The following is an 8,768-nucleotide window of genomic DNA, read 5'->3' on the forward strand; positions in this document are numbered from 1 at the left end:
AGAATGTTCCTCATTTGGGATTTGTTTGCTGCAATAGGTGCGTAAGTCCATCTCATTTATGTGGACACGGGGGCCACCTTCTCTGTTTTGCCATCACACGCAGGACCTCTAGTTCCCTCACAGGTCTCGGTTATGGGAATGGATGGGACCCCTTCCTTTCCCCTTTTTACGCCACTCCTGAGATGCAGTTTTGCCTCAGGCTTGCCTCCTTACAGGATCCCTGGCAGTCAGAACCACTGGACTCCATTCATTTCCAGCGACCACTGTTTCACCTTCTGTCTCTGACTCTGGCTACTCAAGGGGCCTTATATAAGTGGAATCGCGCAGGATCACCCTTTCAGGGATGGGCTTATTTCACTGAGGGTCTCCTTGAGGCTCATCCATGCTATAGCAGGTGTCAGAATTTCCCCCCTGCTTAAGGCCCAATAATAATATGTCGTGGTATGGGTGGACCTCATTGTCTACTCATCCATCCGTTGATGGGCACTGTGGTTGCTTCCACCCGCTGGCTGTTATGAACACGGGTTTGTGACATCTCTTCAAGTCCCTGCTCTGGTCCTTTTGGGCGTGGACCCAGAAGTGGACTTGCTGGATCGCAGGGCAAGTCCATTTTTAGGTTTTGGACCTGGTCCTTTCCTTCTGCACATAAACCCAGGTGAGTCTCTCGCATTAAAATAACAACAACAATAATAATAATAATAATAAAAACAAACTCTTGAAAAGCCCCCTCTTTCTTTAATTTTCTAACCAAACTCCCTCCCCATCTTTCTTGTGGCAACATCTCCCGTGCCAGGCGGAGCTTATTCCCCGGTGCTCCATCTTCTCTGCCACCCCAGTCCATGGGTAGAAATGCAGGGCTTTCCATGCGGGAAGGCAGGTCAGAGCACCCAGAGGCTGGCCGGGGCTCCACATCCTCCCCACCCACTAACCCACCCGCCACCATCGCCTACCCCACTGAGGGGTGGTGCCCCCCCCCCCCAAGCTGTCAGGAGCACCAGCTTCTGCGCAAGAAGGGCATGTCACGCGTGTCCTTTACTTTATCGCATTAGATATCAATCTCCCTGACTGACGTTAAAATAACTCAAACCGACTATGCTGGGATTCTATGCAGCCATGGAGAGGAAGGAAGAAGTTCATGTCCTGAGCCAGAAAAATATTACGTGGATGAAGCCAGGGCCGGGGCGTGCACACACGTGCTGCTTTCTATTGTATGTGAAAAGGGAGGAAATGGGCTCCGTGTTCCGTTCTGGAGACTGCGCTCTGTGCACCACTCAGGGCTGCAGCCTAAGGCCTCCTGGCTACCCACCAGGCCCCTTCTCCAGAGCTGGCAGGATATTTGGGTTGTCCCTAGACACTCCGGGCCACACTCGCCCCTGCTGTCTTGTGACAGGCAGCATGGGCGGGCTGCCGGGGAGCTGGCCACTGGGCAGCACCTTGCAAGTTCCAACCCAGGGGCTGAGGTCTTGGCCTTGGTCCAAAGGCTGCAGCCCTGTGGCTGGTGAGGCTCAGGGCCAGACTCAACCTCTGGCCCCTACAAGTCCTGTCCCTTGAGCTAGACAGACCCTTCCGCTGACACCCAAAGGCCTGTTCTCCTCTTCTCCTGCTCGGCCTGGTCCTCCTGTGCCTCATGGCCTGACCCTCAGCTTGTGGGTCCCCACACTGAGCTGGGGAGAACTGCGGACCTCCTCTGTCTCCAAGCAGGCTGGAACTGCCTGGGGGCAGCCTTCCTTGACCGTGTCTGTGTCCCCACTGGCCACTGGGTCTGGCCCCAGTGGAACTTGTGGGTGCGGGAGAGAATGCAGCTTCAGGGTGACCACACCCAGGGCGTCAGGGCATCAAGGCAGAAAACAGAGGTGCGGAGCTGGACTAACACAAGGCACGTGCGGAGGGGCGGGCAGTGGCTGCTTGGTGGGTGAAAGCATGTCTGAAGTTCTAGGGTGTTAGAGCTGGTGGACGTCACATGTGGGATCATGCCAGCCCCCCCCCCCTTTTTTTTAATTTTTTTATTTTTATTTTTATTTTTTTTTTGTATTTTTCTGAAGCTGAAAACGGGGAGAGACAGTCAGACAGACTCCCGCTTGCGCCCGACCGGGATCCACCCGGCACGCCCACCACGGCGACTCTCCGCCCATCAGGGGGTGATGCTCTGCCCCTCAGGGGCGTCGCTCTGTGGCGACCAGAGCCCCTCTAGCGCCTGGGGCAGAGGCCAAGGAGCCATCCCCAGCGCCCGGGCCATCCTAGCTCCAATGGAGCCTCGCTGCTGGAGGGGAAGAGAGAGACAGAGAGGAGGGAGAGGGGGAGGGGTGGAGAAGCAGATGGGCGCTTCTCCTGTGTGCCCTGGCCGGGAATCGAACCCGGGACCCCTGCACGCCACGTCGACGCTCTACCACTGAGCCAACCGGCCAGGGCCAGCCCCCCTTTTGTGGAGAGAGACTCAGTGTCCAGGAGAGATGTACCCAGCTCTGAGCTGCCCTTCACCCAGATGCCCAGGCTAGTGTTGATTTTTTTCTCCAGTTTTTCAATTAAAAAGAAAGAGACAATTTTAGAGAAAAATTAAGAGGAAGATACAGATATTGCCTATATACCCCCTCCATGAAGAACTCATTCTGATTGACATCCCTGCGGGAGTGGAAGCTTTGTTACAACTGATGAGCCCACACTGACACGTTGTGACTACCCCAAGCCCACAGTGTACATCAGGGGCACTCTTGGTGGTGTAAATAGTACGGGTTTGGAAAAATGTGCAATGCCACTTGTGCATTATCCCAGTAGCATGCAGAGTGTTTTCGCTGCCCTAAAAATCCTCTGCTCACCTGTCCATCCCCCCCAACCGCTGGCCACTGCTGCTTCTGGAGTGTTGCCGTATCCGGGAAGGTCGTGTAATTGGAATCATATAGTATGTTTCCTCTTCAGACTGGCTTCTCCACTTAGTAACAGGCATTTAAGTTTCCTCCAAGCCACACGGCTTGATAGCTCTCTCTCTTTCTCTTTTTCTACAGCACTGAATCATATTCCATTGTCTGGATAGACCTCAGCTTATGTTTCTCCCTCACCTGCTGAAGGACATCTTGGTTGTTTCCAGTGTTGACGATTACGAATAAAACTGCTCTGAACATCCGTGTGCAGGTTGCTGTGTGGGCATCAGTTTTCATCTCCTTTGGGTAAACGCCAGCACTGAAGTTGTCTCCCAAATGTCCATCCTCCTCCTCCTTTTGGTGACCCACCCCTGGGGATGTCGGCTTTGGGAAGGGGGAGGTCTGAGACCATGGCTGGCACCTCCCTATCTGACCTACAGGTTTAACGGGCTCCTAACACTCCCGGGGCCAGTGGTGTGCAGAGCCCTATGGTGAGGGCTTCCAGGATCTTTGGGAAGTGCCTTCCATCATGGACAGAGAAGCCTAACTCTGCCACCTGAGTTCTGGGCAGCCAGGAGCCAGGTGGCAGCTCCTTAAGAAGCTAGGTTTGGGGTGAAGTTGATAGGACTGAAAACAGAGAAGAGAAATGGAAAGAAACGGGTCCTTGATGCCAGTACTGAGTAGCTGAACCAAACTCACCCCAAGTCCAATCTCCCAGGACCTCCAGTTCCTTCAATCAAGGGGCCCACTGTAAGGTGCAAAGAGCCAGCTTCCAGCTTCCATCACGCTCTCTATCATAAATGTTTTCTATTTCACTAATTGCTGCAATTACCTTTATTTCCTTCCTTCTTTCTTTAGATTCATACTTCTCTCTCTAACTTCGTGTGATGGATGCGTAGCTAAGGAACTTTCAGCCACCTCTTCTAATATTTGCATTTAAAGATGGCATCTCCCTGCAGAACGGAATTTCTTGTGGTGAAGTGACCTTCTTTATCTCAGTAATAATTTTTGCCCCCAAGCATACACTTGGCTTTCTTTCCAGGAGGACCTGTCATCCTTTTGCATGTAATACAATTGCTGATAAAATTGTTAAAATCTTTGTTATGTGCTGCCATTGTTTGCTCTAAGGAGACACCCTTCCTGCCCACTACCTTAAACCCCCAAAATGCAGAGGGTCGGTAGATGCCTTGCAGCCCTCCCACAGGCTGTGGCCGGCTTATTTCTTCCTGTAGTCTAGCAGTCTCTTTATGCCCTCTTCTCACTTGTTCCGTTTTTGGGTGACAGCCTGGACCGTATGAGGAGATGCCCGTCCACCAGCACTGACCGCGACCCTGCCTGCCCCTCCCTGGTATGCCCGTTATCATGAAGAAGGTTCCTCTGCTCCCAGCAGACACCAGTCTGTTCTTCCTCACCTTTCTTCCCCAGAATTTTCTACCTTGGGCGACTTCTGCTCCCTGGCATCACACACGCTTCTCTGCAGCGCCCTGCAGGCCGGCCAACGTCTGGGGCTCCTCCCACCCATGTCCCACTTCCCGTCCCAGAGGTTGCAACAAGTCATAAACTTGGTGCCTTGAAGCGACAAAAAAGCTCTCTGGGAGAGCCCTTCCTGCCCTTCATGGTGCAGGAGACTGTCCTCGGCTGCGGCCACACATCTCCAGTCTCGTCTGCACATGCCGCGCCCTGTGTCTGAGCCACAGGGCTGCCTGTCTTTTCTCTTATAAGGACACTGGGGTAGCTTCATCTCCACATCCTTACCTTAATGATTAAGGCTTAATCCATTCACCTTAATCCTTACCTTAACCCTTTTCTCAAATAAGGTCACAACCACAGGTCTGGGGAGTAGGGTACGAACATCTCTTTTGGGGCCACCATTCAGCCCAGAACACATCCTGTCCCCCTACTATCCTGGGGGCCCCTGGAGGTCAGGGGTGTTCTCCATCTCAGAGGGCAGCAGCCCCTCGGGAAATGCACTGTGGGAATAAGGGGGTGTTGCTGTTGACCCTTGGCTGGCCCTCTCAGTATGCCAGGCAGTCGGTCTTTTGGGAAACAACCCTCCTTATAACACGGTCAGCAGCTGCGTCCACAATCTTGAAGGCATAGAGGGATTCCGACAGTGTCACCACAAAAATACTAGGTAGGGAGCTCAACTGTCCATCTCTCCATGACCCCAACCTAGCCCTTTTCCCCACCAGGGCCTGATTCAGAGGGCTGTGCACAAGATCAGACATGGGCCATGGCTATAGGGTCGCCCAGGGGCACTTGCCAGGATCACCTAACAGGACAAGATCCATCTGCCCCCTCGCCAGGATCTGGGCATATGGGCAAGGTCAGGCTGGGAAGAGGGAGGTCAAAGGCCAGGAGCTGTTCAGACAGAAGGGGCCAGGGCCACACAGTCACTTGTTCTGCTCTTATCCCCTTAAAGAGAGCCCTTTCTCTTCTTAATCATGAAGGATTGTTATTCTTGTTTGCAAAATCCTGATAGGATGAAACTGACCCATAAACATTGGGAAGAAGGCAGAGTAGCTTGGAAACGGGATTGGAATCTCTGTTTCCCTGGCAACCAAGCCTCGCGTAGGAGAGCTCAGGTCTCTGCTCCATGGGGAGCAGGCCCAGAGCTGCGTTTCCCAGGGCCTGGCTTCACCGTCTTAAACATGATTCTTTGGATATCTGTCCTCTGCTTCCACTGCCCCAATCATTCTCAGCCAGGCCCCATACACCTGTCTTGATTTTTGCTGAATAACAAATTACCCCCAAATTTAAATGCTTAAAACAGCAGCACTTATTGCCTCACGTGTCTTGAACAAAGTAAAGAGAACTTGGGAATGGTTTCAAGGTCAGAGATCAGTGATGTCTGCAGAAATGGGAATAAGAAGTGTTGTGGCCACAGACAGACATCACACACACACACACACACACACACACACACACACACACACACACTTATTTTAAAGAATTGGCTCACATAGATAAGATACAAAGGTTGTCAAACGGAAAATCTGCAGGGTAGGTCAGCACGTAGGAGAGTCAAGAGGAGCCAATAATTCAGTTCAAGTTTAAAGGTCATTTGCTGGCAGCATTCCCTCTTGCTCAGGGGACGTCAGTCTTTTGGTCTTTTGTTCTATTCAGGCCTTCAACTGATTGGCTGAAGCCCACCAGCACCATGGAGGTCAATCTGCTTCACTCAAAGTCCACTGACGTAAATGTTGATCTCCGTTCTTGTCTTTCAAGCACTTTAAAGATACTATTTCACCATCTTTTGGCTTTCACTGTTGCTGTGAGATTCTGCTCTCAGCCCCGCTGCTATTCCTTTAGTTGATCTCCCTTCCTTTCTGGCTGATTTAAACTTTTTTAAAAAAATCTCTCCCTGGTGATTTGCAGTTTCATTATTTTGCACCTAAGTGTGAATTTTCTTTTTGTTTATTTTATCGAGCATACGTTGTGCTGCTCTGTAAATACTTATCTTTCATCAGATCTGGAATATTCTCAGGCAAAATCTCTTCAAATATTAACTCTCTGTCCTTTGGGGCTTTATCCAGACTTATATTAGCTTTTGGCACACTCTCTTTTGTGTTTTAACTTCTTTTTTCTTTTTCTTTTTTTAAGTGAGAAGAGGGGAGATAGAGAGACAGACTCTTGCATGTGCCCCAACTGGGGTCCACTGGGCAACCCCGTCTGGGGCTCATGCTTGAATCAACGGAGCTATTCTCAGTGTCTTGAGAGGGAGAGAAGGAAAGATGGAGGGGAAGAGAAGCAGATGGTCACTTCTCATGTGTGCCCTGAATGGGGATTGAACCTGGAAATCTGCAGGCCAGGCTGACCCTCTATCCACTGAGCTAACTGGCCAGGGCTTTTAACTTTTTTTCCCTCTTTTTATCTCTTTATCCCTTGTGCTGCATTTTTTTAAGAGGGGAAGAGAGATAGAGAAACATCATTTGTTGTTTCTCTTAGCTGTGCACACCATTGATTGCTTCTCATATGTGCCATGACAGGGCTGGTGATCTCAGGGTTGAACCAGCACCCTTGGGAGTGAGCTGGCACCTTTGGGATTGAACTGGCACTCCAGGATTGAGCCAGTGACCCCGGAATTGAACTGGTGAACTTGGCATTCTGGGATGACACTATACCCACTGCACCACCAGCCACGGTCCTCGTGCTACATTATTGATAATGTCTTTAATATTCTCGTTCACAAATTCCTTCTTCAGCTGTATCTAATTTGATGCCTAACACATTTGCTAAGTTTTTTTTACAGCTGCTTTATTAAAGTATAATCCATGTACTGTAAAATTCACACTTTTAAAGCATACAACTCAGTGGTGTTTAGTATGTGCACAGACCTGTGCAACCATCATCACTATTTTTAGAATATTCTTATCGCTTGAAAGGTATCCCCTTGACCCCTGGTCGGCAAACTGCAGCTCGCGAACCACATGTGGCTCTTTGGCCCCTGGAGTGTGGCCTTTCCACAAAATACCACATGTGGGCGCTACCTCAATAAGGAATGTACCTACCTATATAGTTTAAGTTTAAAAAATTTGGCTGTCAAAAAAAATTTCAATTGTTGTACTGCTGATATTTGGCTCTGCTGACTGATGAGTTTGCCGACCATTGACCACTAGCAGAAACTACCCATTCTTTTTCCCTCTCAGTCCCAGGCAGCTACTAGTTTACTTTCTGTCTCTTTTAGATGTTTCTATCCTGGACATTTCATATAAAAGAAGCCATACAATATCTTCTTCTTCTTTTTCTTTCTTTTTAAAAGATTTTACTTACTGATTTTACAGAGAGGGGAGGCAGGGAAGTGAGAAGTATCAACTCATAATTGCTTCACTTTAGTTGTTCATTGCTTGCTTGTGGTATGTGCCTTGACTGGGCGAGCCTAGGGTTGTTTTTTTGTTTTGTTTTGTTTTGTTCTTACAGGGACAGAGAGAGGAATAGATAGGGAGAGACAGACAGGAAGGAACGGAGAGAGATGAGAAGCATCAATCATCAGTTTTTCATTGTGACACCTTAGTTGTTCATTGATTGCTTTCTCATTGTGCCTTGACCACGGGCCTTCAGCAGACCGAGTAACCCCTTGCTCGAGCCAGCGACCTTGGGTCCAAGCTGGTGAGCTTTGCTCAAACCAAATGAGTCCATGCTCAAGCTGGCGACCTCGGGGTCTCGAACCTGGGTCCTCTGCATCCCAGTCTGATGCTCTATCCACTGGGCCATAGCCTGGTCAGGCAAGCCTAGGGTTTCAGCCAGTGACCTCAGCATTCCAGGTTGATGCTCTAATCATTGCACCTGCACAGGCCAGGCAATATATGCTTCTTCTTCTGTTTTTATTTATTTTTAAGAGTTTTTTATTTAGAAGTTAAATTTAACCTGACCCAGGCGGTGGTGCAGTTGATAGAGCATTGGACTGGGAGGCAGAGGACTCAGGTTTGAAACCCCAAGGTCGCCGGCTGGAGCGCAAGCTCATCTGGTTTGAGTGCAGGCTCACCACCTTGAGCGTGGGGTTGCTGGCTTGAGTGTGTGATCATAGACGTGACCCCATGGTTGCTGGCTTGAGCCCAAGGTCACTGGCTTGAGCAAGGGTCACTTGTTCTGCTGAAGCCCCTTGGTAAGGCACATTTGAGAAAGCAATCAATGAACAACTAAGGTGCTGCAACGAAGAATTGATGCTTCTCATATCTCTTCCTTCCTGTCCCTATCTGACCCTCTCTCTGTTTCTCTGTCACAAACAACAACAACAACAACAACAAATTAAATTTAATGGGATGACATTGATCAATAATGAGAGTACATAGGCTTTAGGTAAAATTTTCTATATCATTTGCACTGTTGATTGTACACTTCTTAATTTTATTTTCACTTAGCATAATTTTTTCAAGGTTTCTGCTGACCTTTTAATTTTGATGAAAAGTTTTT

Source organism: Saccopteryx leptura, unplaced genomic scaffold, assembly GCF_036850995.1.
Source record: "Saccopteryx leptura isolate mSacLep1 unplaced genomic scaffold, mSacLep1_pri_phased_curated manual_scaffold_18, whole genome shotgun sequence".
Lineage (NCBI taxonomy): Eukaryota > Metazoa > Chordata > Mammalia > Chiroptera > Emballonuridae > Saccopteryx > Saccopteryx leptura.